Here is a 14485-nt window from a genome sequence, read left to right as displayed (position 1 = left end):
GACAGCAGGAGGAGTTAGAGTCATTAACTGTAGAGGTGGACACTAGATGAGATGAACTGCTCAGGCCATCCATGGCTGTGGAAGGCACTAGCATCCAGGCAGGACTTGCTTACAAGCTGGGTGTGTGGTGGTACACTCCTGTGACCCGTGCTAGGAGAGCCTGAATCAAATGCCTGGGCTACATAGTAAGACCCCATAATAAGTCACTTATCTTCAGATGTTAGTCTTTATTATAAGTCACAGGTTTAATGTAATGCAGATGAGAAATAGGTGAGAAGTACCGAGACCTGAGGCATGAAGAGGACTCTTAACTTTTATTTCCATACGTTCTAGCTCTAGAAGGAGAAACTATGGGTTGGGCTTGTTAGATAGATGTAGGTGGACAGGGAAGGCAGGGCCATTTTCACAGCAATTAAAGTAGGGTGATTTTTTTTTTTTTTTATAATTAAAGATTCGAATCAACAGATTGGAAAATCTTGAATCCTTAGTAGGGTGAATGAAGCTAGTTCTACATGTAGGAATAGCATGGCTAATACACAGAGTGTAAGGATAAAGAGAAGTCTTAAAATATTTTTACTTAGTAACAATCATCAAAACAGAAGACTTTCTCAGCAATAACAAAACCAAGAATGATCAAGAAAAATAAAGTGTTGAAAGGAACGAATTTCCATTCTATATTTAGAGAATTGTGAGATGAGTTTGGAGTCACAGTACTTTCAGTCGCAGGAAAGTTGGGAAAACAACTCCTGACACTCAGGACCAGAGGCAAATTGTGTGTGAGATGTAGCTCAAAGAAGAAAGACTAGGCAACATGGCAAAACAGAAGTTCTGTGGGGTTGATATTAATGGAATGATTATCCTTTGCTTACAAACAGCCATTGGTGTGGGAACAGTGCCTGTTGGGAGATGACCAATTAAACCTTACTGTATAATAGAAAATGCTGATTGTCTCCTTTAAAAACTATTACTGAACAGAAACAGCTGACCTGAATAAACAAGGCTGAGCTCATGGACCCCAGACTGATAGCTGGGAAACCAGCATAGGACTGACCCAGACCCCCTGAACATGGGTGTCAGTAAGGAGGCCTGGGCTGTCCATGGGGCCTCTGGTAGTGGATCAGTATTTATCCCTAGTATACAAATGGACTTTGGGAGCCCATTCCACATAGAGGGATGCCCTCTCAGCCCAGACATGGGGGAGGACATAGGCCCTGCTCCAAATGATGTGACAGACTTTGAAGATCCCCCATGGAAGGCCTCACCCTTCTTAGGAAGCAGAAAGGCCATGGCATAGGGGGTTGAGGGTACAGGGGAGGAGGGGAGGGAGAGGGAACTTGGATTGAAATGTAAAACAAGCTTGTTTCAGATTTAAATTTTAAAAAAGGGGGAAAAATAGTGAGAATGTCTATTACAAATTTAAGGTGAACAAAACAAATCCAGCCAAACAGCAAAGCCAAACACAACGGAACAGTTGGCTTCTAAACAAGAAACTAGATCCCCCACATTATTTTCAAAGTAACCCTCCAGGAGAAAATTTAAAAATCATTTGGAGTAAGGCTTTGTACATAGAAACGTAACCTTTACAACGATAAGGCACAGTTTCAGGCAGTAGCTTATGGTACCCACGTGAGGGAAATCAAGGAAAGCAGAGACTTGAAAAGATTGACGAGTTTTCGAGGAAAGTGCAAATTGTAATGATGCCTCAAAAAAGTTGACATTTCAGTAAAAATTATACAACAAATAATGTTACATGGCATTCAGGGACAGATGGTATAAACATCACAAATAGACATTAAAGACCATAATTCACTCATGAGTGTTAGGGTAGGGTAAAGGGAAGGTCTGTAATGGGAACAAAGGAATTTCAGCTTTATTTACTACTTGAGAAATAGGACAACATACTATCAATAGCCACAATGAAGGTGTTTACATACAGTGAGGGTGCATTCACACAATGAAGATGTGAAACACACGATGTTGTGCTTACACATTGAGGGTGTGTACATGCACTGGATTTGCACGTTGTACCAGGGTGTGTGCACACACTGAGGGTGTTTACACAAAGGGGGTGTCCATATGCAGAGAGGGTGTTATATACACAGTGTCAATTATTTTTACATCTTATTTTAAAAACTCTTAAAAGGAAGGAAAAACAGGTATGCAAACAATAAGGCTTGGTAGAACGGAAAGCAAAGCCAGGGAGCACTCACCCAGGGAATTGCCTGATTGTACCCTCATTGTGTTGGCTGATGGTCCTCCCAGAGAAGATGGCACTAAAACACAAACAGAAACTCAGGAGGTTGGCCAGCAGAATTTGGGCTCCTAACCTTTGCCTGTCAGCTCCTGCACATACTGCTGCTATAGGACTGCTCTGGTGATGATAACTGAAATGTAGAGCTTGTGTTGGACAGTTTTATATCAACGAGACGCAAGGTAGGGTCACTGGGCTGGGAGGGAGCCTCAGCTGAGAAAATGCCTCCATGGGATGAGGTTGTAAGCTGGCCTCCAGGACATTTTCTTAATTAGTCATCAATTGGGGAGGGCCCACCCCATTGTCGGTGGCATCATCCCTGGGCTGGTGGTCCTGGGTTCTATAAGAAAGCAGGCTGAGTAAGCCATGGAGAGCAAGCCAGTAAGCAGCTCCCCTCCATGGCCTCTACACATCAGCTCCTGCCTCCAGGTTCCTGCCTTGTGTGAGTTCCTGTCTTAACTTCCTTGGATGATGAACAGTAACGTGGGAGTGTAAATCAAACAAATCCTTTACTCTCCAGGTTGCTTTGGTCTGGTCATGGTGTTTCATTGCAGCAATAGTCACCTTAACTAAGACCGGGCCTTGCACATGTTAAGCAAGCACTCTGCCATTGACCTGTGTTCCCGGCACATGTCAGTATAAACCTCTTAGGTTCAGATCTCCTGCTGTTCTCTTTCCTCTCTCTTTTCCTGCTTCCTCCTCCCTCCTCTGCCCCTTTCTCTGATTCATTTTTTTCTCCTCTTCTTCCAGGTGATCTGTGGCGAAATCAGAACTGGGGGAGCAGGTGACTGTTGTGTGCAGGGAATTTGTCTTTCCTTAAACACAACCTAAGGAAGGTGCTATAGTGGAATCAAGTTTCAAGAAGTGAGACAATACTTACTGCAACCTCCTCTGGACACTTCTGAAAGCACACACACACAAAAAAAGAAAAGTCAGTTTTAACATGATAGTGTTAGTACCAGTGTAGACGACTACCCAAACATCACCAGAGAACAGGCAGACAATGAACCAGAGGTGACAGCTCTGACTTACGAGTTAAATGAACAAGTGATGGAGACTAGTCAAGGCAAATAATTTACGGAAGAAACAAGGGATGGAGACATTAAATGGGGATATATTAATTATAATAGGAGTTGGAGGAGAGTAGGAGAGGTTTGGTAGAATGCCTGAGAATGTAAGTTTAAAGGGTACCACATACTTTAACTGTGCATACACATAGAAGTAATCATTGAACGGACTTCTGGAGAGCTAACACAGATTTTAGTGATATCATAGCAACAGAATACCTAAACGATCTCAAGACAGGCAAAATGTACACAAACACTGTTTTCCTCTCCCTCATGAACTCAGGGACTTGGCACTGCTGTCAATCTGTGTTGGTGCCGGGCAGCAGGGGCATTTGGCACTCGGCTGAAATCTAGTCAGTTGCTCAGAGCTGTCAGAGCACCAGTTTCAGTTCCTTTCTGGAAACGGGTGGCTCTTTTCCTTCCACCCTCTGGTGCTGCCTTAAGTTAGGTTTCCATTGCTGAAAGCCATTCGGGGAGGAAAGCCATTTTATCCTATGGCTTTCCATTCTTCATGAAGGAAAGTCAGGGCAGGAACTCAGGGAGGAACCCGAGACAAGAACTGAAGCTGAGACCATGGAGGAGTGCCGCTAACTATTACTGCTCCCCATGGCTTGCTCAGCAACCCAGGACCACCTGCTGGGGGGAGGGCAGGCAAGGAGAGGAGGTGACACCTTCATCAATCATCAATCATCAATCGAGAGAATGTTCCACAGATTTGCTCACAGTCTGATGGAGGTGCTTTCTCAGCTGTGTTTCCTTCTTCCCAGGTGAGTGTGTGTTGCATATAGTTGTTTGCACATGTGTGCACATGTACATGTGAGTGCCCATATGCAAGAATGTGTACATGTGGAGGCCAGAGGTCAGCATTGGATACCTTTTCCACTCATTCTCATCTTACTTCATTAATTTATTCCGCAATGCTGGGGATCAAACCCAGGGCCTGTGCATGCCTGGCAGTACTCTATTGCTAACCTGCACTGCCCACCCCCTCACTTCATCTGAGGTTTTAAGATAGTGCCAGCCGTTGGCCTTGAGCCTCACCAGTCTGGCTTAGGATGGCTGACCTATAAGCACTAGTGATCAGGCCATGTCTGTCCCCAACAATGCTGTCTCTGTATTTGGCTTTATGTGGGTGCTAGGGATCTAAACCCTGGCCCTTGTACATGATCTATTTAAATTTTTTTATAAAATAAAACACCTATGCACTGTAAATACATTTACTCTAATATCAAGCATGCATTCGATTAAATATCAAAATGTTTACATTACCATAGCAACCTTTTCATATATGTTGTTCATTTAAACTAAACTGTAAACACAAAATTTCAAGCACCTAAACTAACATCATGACTTGCATAGACTCAGTCTACTGGCTAATTAATATTCTTTTTTCTTTTCTTTTTTTTTCTTTTGCTAATTAATATTCTTATGTCCCAACATGACAAAAGAGAACTGGTCAGAGCTTGGGTACCCAGAAACTTAGAATAGCTGGGATTTTTAGGCCACTTTTAGGGGTGATGACAAAGCCATTAGTCTTTAAGTGTTTTCAAGTTTGGCTTATCCACACTTAGTAAAATGTCTCCCTAAGGAGGTAAACATCCACAGTCAGGAATGAACAATTATGGCAGTGCTAAATCATGTGAAAATAAAGTTAGGGCCAAGAAATCCTATGTGCATATATGCATTAACATTCCTTGTGAATAAGTTTCTCTTCTGCAAATCAGGAGTCATAGTCTTAGTGATCACCAAGGCCCCCCTGATGGTTCACATCTTCAGAGCTGTTATATTACAGTGGTTCCAGTTGTTCACTGCACAGGGAATCCTGCACTATGCTCCTGCTATGGGGCTTTGTGAGCCTGGAGGATCCCCAGTGTCCTCCACTGTAAGCTAGAGGTGGCCTGTGATGGCAGGGACAGTTCTGGGCCGTTCACACATGTGACTGAGTTGCTTGTAGAGACAAGATGATGAAGGCCCACTGGAGGAGCAAGCATGTAGTAGGTGCTGAGTGCATATTGATCCTCTCCACATCTTTTTGTGGGAGGCTTTGTTTTGCAACCTTAAGTTTCTCACACCAAGGCAGCTTTGTGCAATAGCTGGATGTACTGTCACTGAGGTGACAAGAATTAGGAGGCACAGAAACAACACCAGACAATGGCCATACTTCTTTGAACCCTGGGAACATCACTGTCCAAATCACACCATTGCACAATTAATTTTCAGGGACCTGACCCCCGGTATTAACAGGAAAGAAGGTGCATCAAGGTGATGTTTTCTTTTTCTGCCTGGGTTGGGGTATAATTGGCACAGGATTGAGTAGCTTCATGATGGTTTGATATAAACATTGCATAAAGGATCACCACATTCAAGCAAATAAGCATGTTAATCAATCCACAGATTGTCTTTTTTCTTGTCATGATGAGAATGCTTCAAACCCATTCACTAAGTGAACTACAAGCATACATTAGTTATTCTGTCATTATTTCTTCAGGACTTATTTCCCTTAGAATGGCAAGTTTGTGGCTTTGACCAGTACTGTCCATTCTTTCACCCTTGTTCTTTAGTAATTAATTGCCTTTCTAATCTTGTTTGTATGAATTTACTTATTTTTATTTGCAAATTTATTTGTTGAGAATTTCATATATGAATACTGTGTTTATATCATTTCTTCCCTGCTTCTCCTCCCTCTAATTCCTTCCACATCTCTCTCCTCAAATTCATGGTCTTGTATTTTTAATTATTTTTGTTACATTGTATACAAATTGCTCTTCCTACTCCTAAAATTTTTTTATTTTAATTATTTTGTTATTACCCCCACCATTTCACTACTGAGAAAAATCAGGACAGGAACTTAAACTGGGCAGGAACCTGGAGGCAGGGGCTGGAGCAGAAGCCACAGAGGAACACTGCCTTTTCTACAACTCTAAATATGGCCATATAACTTTATTTTTTCATTTTTTATCCCAATTTATTGATTTACATGCAAGAATCATACTCCTACTGATCATGGCAAATGATTCTTTTTTAAAATACACAATTTGGTCTGCTGGTATTTTGTACATTATTTTTGTACCTGGTCCTGGAAGCATTAAGACTTTGGGGTCCTTGGAGAGGAAATAGATTTATTTTGTACTCTGGGACACACATGAGCTTGCGGTTTGAATCTCAATTGTGTTCCAGAAGGTCACGGGTTGAAGGCTTGGACCCCCCCAGGGCAGTCCCTGGTGGGGTCTTTGAGAGGTGACTAGATCATGAGACTCTCACCTCATGACTGAACTGATTTATTTATGAGCCATGGATTAATGGGCTTTGGAGCAGGGACTGCTATGGAAGTGAATGCTCTCTGCTTCCCCTGAGCAGTTTCCATCCCCATGTGCCCCTGCCATGGTGTCCTTGCCACAGCTTCAAAGCAACTGGATCAAGGCCCCACGGGCAGGAACATCTTAGCCAGCAGCCGAGCTCAAGCCTTTCCTTTTAAAGGTGTTTACTTACAGATCCTACTTACAGTAGGAGAAAGATTGATGTTCTCTCTAATTTTTACCATAAACGTACTTACCTCAGTCATCACATGAAATGTCTAGAGGGTTGAAGAAAAGTGTAAGATTCTTACTGTCTTCTAAACAGACTTAATCATTTCTTAACAAACCAGTGTCTAGTTTATTTACCACTTCCTGTTGAAAACGAACTTCGGGACCCTAAAGGAAACGAAACACAATGAGGCTCTGAATCGAGTATACATACATCTGTGCTGCATATGAAATGAAATTCTGTTTACCTCCTCTTCCTTTCTTACGTCTCCCCGAGGAAACACCTTGTGTGAAAGAAAGAGAAAACGGACTAAGTTACGAACATCTCACCAAGAAATAAATTTACCACTAGCCCACATCGACACTAAGGGATTTAGCACTTTCCCAGACCTTTCCATTCATTCATCTTTAGTTTCAGAAAATATAGAGGATTCAGAAGCTCTTTGCTCTGTACTCTAGCATGCCATGAATCATAAAGATGGAGGAAGGGGTAGTGAACATAAGTGGAGGGTGCATGCAGCAACCGGAGTGACCAGACTTTCTCTAACGGCTGGGGATTGATGTTTGGTGTGTGTGTGTGTGTGTGTGTGTGTGTGTGTGTGTGTGTGTGTGTGCTCTCATGCACATGTGTGTAAATGTGTGTGGTTGCTTCTACAACCCAAAGCTTCATTATCCTTTAGTTATAGATTGGTTGGTGGGCCCAGTTTAGTGGCTTCAAACGGGAATGAGGGGCAAGTCTAGTAGCTCCCAATGAGACCTGGATGTAACTACTGGCAGAGTGAACTGAGTGCACACTCATGGGCAGCCATTAAGAAGAAGTTTGAGGTTTTGGAGTGAAGGACATCAATGGTACACTGTAACCACAAGGCTGCGCGTGAGTCCCTGCAGAAAGCCTCCATGCCTTGGAGTCCCCTCATAGCCATCAAGTTTCTTGAGATGTCTTATTTTAAATTACCTTTTTATGACTCTGTGTTTACATCAGCCTACATATCTCAATTTTGTGTATAACCTAACTATAAATAATGCTAGATGTTGAAACCCAGCATTCAATAATCCTCATTTCTCTAAATCCAGTAGGTGCACTTAGGTTAGACCTGGGCACTAGAGTCTCAAGCCTGAACTCAGAACCCAGTTTCTCCTTTAGTAGCGGGGCGTGGACCAGTATCAGCTGTTTAGATAATTAATTTCATTTCCTAAAACAGGGTTCACAAATTTTGTGTGTCTCATTTTATTGTATAGCTTCCAAAGTATCTCTTCAATATGTTATTTAACTTTCAGGACAATCTATAAACTATGTATTTTATCAATTTAAAATTTATTTTATGTGTATAGGATGGCTGTTTTGCCTACATGTATGTCTGTGCCCTTAACCACTGAACCATCTCTCCAGCCCCTTTTTATCTTATCTGAAACATCTGTGGAATTGTTTCATAATCTTATAAATCTTGGGGGATGGAGTAAGCAAGAGATGGTATTAAGAGGGAGGAATGGTTTCCCTTTTTGAGAAAAATGCACAGCAGTTTTGCATCTGTGTGTGCATGAGCGTAGAGAAGGGCAGTTGGAAGTGTAACAGTAGAATCTGTGCTGCTTGTACACATGATGCTGAAGGGGGAGAGGCTGGTATTCCCTAAGAAGCACATTCTTCAAGAATTGTCTGTAGCTCCTGATCTCTTTGTCCCTACCGTCCTCATACTCCAGAAGACCAGCACCTAGGAAGGAAGGAGAGAGAGCTCCGTGATTGTGTTTCTTCATCACCAGCGGGGCTTTACTTACACATCTATGAGTTAACATAATCACAAATTTCCAGGATGGAGAAGCATGTGGGTTAATGGGTGAAGGGACAGTTTAGAATGTTGGCTCGGTCAGGTGACAAGGAGGGGCCTGTCACTGCTGTGCCCAGCTTCCTGTTTCCATGCAGTGTTCTGGGCTAGCTCTCAGAGACCTTGCTGTCTTTCCCTCCCATTATAGTAAGCTTAGCTGGATCCAATCTCACCATTCCCGGCTGTTAGAGCCTTCTGTCCAGCTACCTTACAGAGGCCTCTTCACAGGGAGACTTAGACCTTTCACAGGCCACTGGGTCATCAGTCTAATGCCCACTGGGCCTGTTGATCCAAGGCTTAGTGTTTCTGCTGTCACCGAGGGGAGCCTCGGGACCATTCACGCTCACACGCTACTGATCCATTCTAGAAGATGTCGGACAGGATTCCCTTAGAAACTCAAAGGTGTAGTTCATGGGATGGTATACTCTATCAAGCTCTGGAAGCACACAGGTGAGCCAGACACACACAGAGGATCCACAGGCGCTCGGTGCTTTGTCATCCGAGGTGTCAGGTACTCACTCTGTTCTGAAGTGTATCTGGAGATCCGTGCCTCTGTGAAAGGGTTAGATAAATGTTTCCGTTAGCTATTGATAGAGGTGTTCTTTCCCACCCAATCTTCTGTACTCTAAACTTTGCTCCCATGGCGGTTCTCCTGACAGGATACTGAGTCCTCCCTTTCTGGCACTCCCAACCAGCCCTGTCTTGCTAGCCTGTTTTCTCTCTGAGGGTTCACAGGTACCGAGGAGAGGAAATCTGGGGAATGCAGTGACAGGTATTAAGGAGGATCCTGTGGAGAGGGACCTTAATTTTGTGGCCCTGTTTGTATTGCTGTCTGCAAAGCTGTCACTCACAGCCCCAGGTTCTTTCTGCACACTATTAGATGTGGCTTCTGCCAGCATCTTGTTTTCCCACATTTTCAGACTTGAATACTTCCCTTTGGAACCGAGATAGATTTTGTTTCAAAGTATTCTCATTTCTCTCGCTAATTCTTGTGTTTTTGTTGACAGTGCTGATAGTGTATGCATTGGAATTTCACTCTGTGAGTAGACACATGGACAAGGTAAAATCTCTGACGTATGTGTGGGACACACTCTGAGCACACCGGCAAAATCTGTAGCTGCATCTCAGTTTCCCTCCCTCTGAGACTTCCATGGGGAGTTGCTATGGTTACTCACCATTTTGCCTACGCCTCCGTGTCCATCTTATTATCAGGATAGCCAGGATAGCAAGACCCAGCAGACTCAAGGTGACAGCTAAAATTACTTCTGAAACAAAAGGACACCTGTGGACTTTGGGCCATGCCATCACCAGAGACCACTGCTGCCATCATACTGTTCTGTGCCTCCCCTCCTTCTCACTCAACTCTTTAATTGATTTTTTGTTGTTTTTAGATGTGGTCTCACACAGCCCAAACCGTCCTCGCATTCACTATGTAACCAAGGCTGGCACTAATTCTTGATTCTCCTGCAAACTTTGCCTTCCATGCACAGGGGTTACAAGTCACACAGTCAAGCCCAGTGTCCGTCATTCCTGTCCCGGCTCAGTTTTAGCTCTTATGCTTGTTGTCTTGGTTTTGTAAGAGCCCTGGCTGCTATAACCCTGGCTTTAAATCAGGCAATCTGAGGGATCTTCTCCTCCATGAGGCCCTTCAGTGAAGTAGGAGAAGGCTACAGGAAGATCAGTGGTCTCCCAAAGCAGTCCTCTGAGGTGTGAGGAAAAAAATTAGAACTTCTATTTTTGTGTGTATAATTTAACCTTTTTGTGTATACAATTCCCTTTTTATTTAAAACACAAATATTGGTATATTTGTACATTCATAAACATTTATAGCTCTACATATGTAGAGATTATATAGGGCTTTTTTTTTTTTTTTTTTTTTTTTTTTGCATTGATGAGCAACCAAAGGTTTTGAAGGTCCTGGAAAGATGCTGTCTGAAGGTAATGAAAGGACAGACCTTTCTTATAAGTGAGGAAGGCCTAGGAGTCATTGCCTACTGAGCCGAATGATAAGTTTGTGAACTTTGTCACAGGCCTGGAAGATAATTTGCACTAGGACTCTCTTATATCTATGTAGTTGATTTGCATTTGATATTTAAGACACAGCAGAAAGACAATGAATGGGAAATACATCCATAGCAACTACAAGTCTGTCACCACAGTGGAAACACTAAAGAATGTCAAACTCCGAATGACTAAGAAAACAGATTATTTCACAATCAGGGCTACTTCCAAAAGTCTACCTCACGATGTAACATCACCCCTGCAACTGACAGATCAGGCATATGTCTACTGAGTCTTTTTAGATGTTTGGCAATGTGAGAAAATTCTGTTGCCAAACCCTTTACCTTTGGAGATTTGCTTTGAATGAACCTCTAAAGTCAGAGAGTGTTAAACTCTGGTGAAAGGGAGGTAAATTTAGATGGTGGGCTCAGAAGTCCCAGAGAGCAGCTGTCCCTTTGCTTGTTGTCTGAAATCCTCTTAGATTGGGTGTTTGGAAGGTGGTCATCAGTATGGGGAAAAGGGGTGAAGTCTGTATATCTCAGTGCTGAGGCAGATTGTGCAGGAAGGATGTGGGAGGCTGTGTCATGTTCCAGCACTGTGGTAACTCAGTGGTTACTCTTTCTCAGAGTTCAAACTTCAGAAAGCCAGAGAAGACTGCTATAGCTAGAAAGTGACCATAGACAACTTTCCCTCAGCTTCCCAGAGGAGTCAGTCAGAATGGAAGAAGGGATATTAGAGTTGAAAGACACAGGTAAGAAAGCTAGCTCCATTAGTGTCCCCAAGACAGGGCTTGAAAGAGGAGGTATCAAGGGAATGACAGAGAGGAAGCTGGCTCTTACCCAAGACTGCCATCTTTTGGTTAGTGTCTTCAGTGAGTTCCTCGTCATTTGGAGTCTTTTGTCAGAGAGAGAGATCAAGATAAAACAAATACCTCAAGCTCACCGCCTCTGAGCTGTGAGAACCTGAGTGTCAGGAGACCCTTGTAGACAAGGGTGCAGAGGGTCTCCCAGGAATTGTGTGGCTTAGGGTCATTGGACCTAAGCAGGATATGTTCTGTGAAGGTTCCGGAATCAATGTCATAACAAAGTCTCAGAACTCACAAGAGGCAAGGGAAGTTCCTAGAGGTAGGGCTTCTGTGAGGCCAGATTTAAGAACATTTGGTGCATCTTGAACTTACGTATGAAACTCATGCTGTTGGTCTTTACAATAATTTCTAATAGGCTGGACACTGTGGCTCTAGAGATTGTGTCTATTGACATTGGGAACCTTCAGTAGAGTAGCTTTAAAATGTTTCATTGTTAAAAAGGCAGAAACTCCCTATATTTAAAAATAAGAGCCTTCAAATGAAGATGAACAAGGAAAGCGAAGGCATCAAGGCAGATGACAGAGGGGAGGTGTGTGGTACTCAAGACTAAGCCACTAAATGGGGTTTCACACACCTGGGTTGGTAACAAAGTGCTAAGTACATCCATTAGTCCAAAGCTGTGCTGCAGGCAGCTTAAAGCATACCAGCAGCCTCCAGTAACCTCCATTACACCCCCCAAGTAACCTGCATTACCTCTAGTGACCTTCATACCCCCCCAGGAACCTTCATCCCCCCTCCTCCCCCAGTAACCTCTCAAGATGGCAGACACCTGAAGTTATTCTACCAACAAATGACCGGGTTTCTGATCACTAAGCCCATGTGATTTGCACAAAGCCATGCTTTCCTTCGGTTTTGAAGGCCTACTGTCTGAAGAGGTGTTTCCTAGCTAGGGTAAGCAGCCAGCCCTAAAGAGAAGGGCTGCCCTCTAGTGTTAGATGCCCTGCCTTCAGGACTAGGTAGCACTGGTTTACTTTGTTTTATGTAACCCTGAGGGTTACAATCCCTTACTAATGTTTATGGTGTAAGTTGATGAGAAAGTTATTTAGAAAGTTTCATATCTATAAATTTAAATCACCAGAATGTCAATAGTAATCTAAAAGTTTTGATAAAACTTGTCTTGGCACGGGCCATTATAAAGTTATTAGGACATGATATGTATGGTGTGTGTGTGTGAGTGTGAGTACAGTGTGTGTATATGTGTGTGCTGGTGTGTGGAGGCCACACGAAGGTATCTTCATCATTCTCCACCCTTTTCCTTTGAGTCAGGGTCTTTCCTGTGTAAGGAGTAAGGTTTATCCTCCCGCCGCTGGTCTTGTCCTGCTGCCGTGCCAGCCCCAATTAACACACCGAGACTCTGTATTTGATATAATGCTGTTGGCCAGGTACTAGTTTCTTATCAGCTAGCTCTATCTTAATTATTAACCCATTTCTATTAATCTATGTATTTCCACATGGTCTCATCTTACTGGAGAGCCGGCTGGCATCCTGCTTTCTCCAGACTCTCCATCTTGACTCCTCCTTACTACTTCCTCTTTCCTCCTTTTCTCCTAGTCCCGCCTATCTTGCTTTCCTATTGGCCAACAGTGCTTTATTCATTAACCAGCATGAGAAACATATTTATAGAATGACATTTCCCATCATCTCCTCTTTTCTGTCTAAAATAAAAAGATGGGTTTTAACCTTAACAAAGCAAAATATAACACAACACTTATCCAGTAAGAATCACAGTTAACAATATTTAGTCCATTAACATTTAGCAAGATTTGAAGAAAATATTCCATCATCTATCCTATCTTTGTGAGTCTGAAGTCCTATATGTAACTTATCTTTAATTCTAACTAAGTTATAACCATAACTATCTGTCTTCAACTCCTTCAAGAAGGATAGTATATAAATTCTAGAAATGACAGAGACAACTCACTGCCTGGTCATTCACCTGAAGTTCTTCTGTAATCTTTCATCTTCAGCCCATAGGACATAGTGTGTCTGGCAGACTCTTCAGCAAAGCAGGAAACTTTAAACTGTTCTTGTATTGACAGTTTGTCAGTCACTTTTCTCTCTGTCCTGCAGACTGACTGGCAGACTCTTCCATGAAGCAGGAACTCTGTAGCAATGTCCATCTTGAATCAGCAGTCACTTTTCTGTGGGTCCTGCATGTCCAGTTTATACATCATAAAGTCAAACAGTCCAGACAAGAGCAGTATCTTGCCCAAATGGCTAGTCTTGTCATATTGAAAGCGAATTTCATAACGAATTTCTTCGATGTCCATCTTCCTTTCTGACACAGGTGGTGTTGCCAGGAGCATTTATGTCTCACTGTCAAGAAAAACCCTAAACCATTTTAAATGCCATATTCTGTAGGTCTTTGAAAGGATTGAAGAATGTCTATCTATCTCAAATACATCTTGAAAACCTAAGTAACTTGACTCTAAGTTTTGACTATTATAGGTAACTATCTATAATCTGTACTAATTTATACATTGCATTTCTAAATGAGCTTTATAAACACAATACCTAAACAAGGGGAGAAATATACATATCACAAAATTGACCTTAAATTTGTATCAATAAATGAAAATTCATTCCAACACAAAGTATTCATATCTATACCATATTTCCCTTTTTACCTTTAAAAAGAATTGGCTGTAATCATTAACCATTTATAACTAACCCCATTTAAATGAAAACAAACATTTATAAACAATATTTGGGAATTTGGGCGTCATTCTTTTCAAACTGCTTTCTGCTGGTAGGGGGCGCTGTCATGGGGATCCTAAGAAGATGCAGAAATCCTGGCTATAGTCTGCTATGTCCCAACTGTTTTGAATGTTGGATCACCTGTGACTCTGTTTCAGGGGGTCTGGCTTGATCAAACTACATTAGTCTGGAAGGAAACAAAAATGGAAATCCTTTTCCTCAGTAACTTATCCTTAGACTTAAATTTTGAAGTCAAAGCA

The 14485-nt window shown here is 42.4% G+C and overlaps 1 long non-coding RNA gene across 1 annotated transcript; it reads right to left on the bottom strand.

Moving 5' to 3' along the window:
• Window positions 1–6980: 6980 nt before the first annotated feature.
• On the bottom strand, window positions 6981–11713 carry LOC127224294 (uncharacterized). Its single transcript, XR_007834694.1, has 6 exons — window positions 11503–11713; window positions 9838–9927; window positions 9182–9214; window positions 8525–8551; window positions 7091–7126; window positions 6981–7010 (listed from the first exon to the last, which is right to left on the bottom strand). It is a non-coding gene; the product is annotated as an uncharacterized LOC127224294 (long non-coding RNA).
• Window positions 11714–14485: the final 2772 nt, after the last annotated feature.

This window comes from Phodopus roborovskii, unplaced genomic scaffold, assembly GCF_943737965.1.
Source record: "Phodopus roborovskii unplaced genomic scaffold, PHOROB, whole genome shotgun sequence".
In the NCBI taxonomy this organism is placed as follows: Eukaryota; Metazoa; Chordata; class Mammalia; order Rodentia; family Cricetidae; genus Phodopus; species Phodopus roborovskii.
Note: the sequence above shows the minus strand (reverse complement) of the source record. Positions and strands in the feature narration are given on the sequence as shown.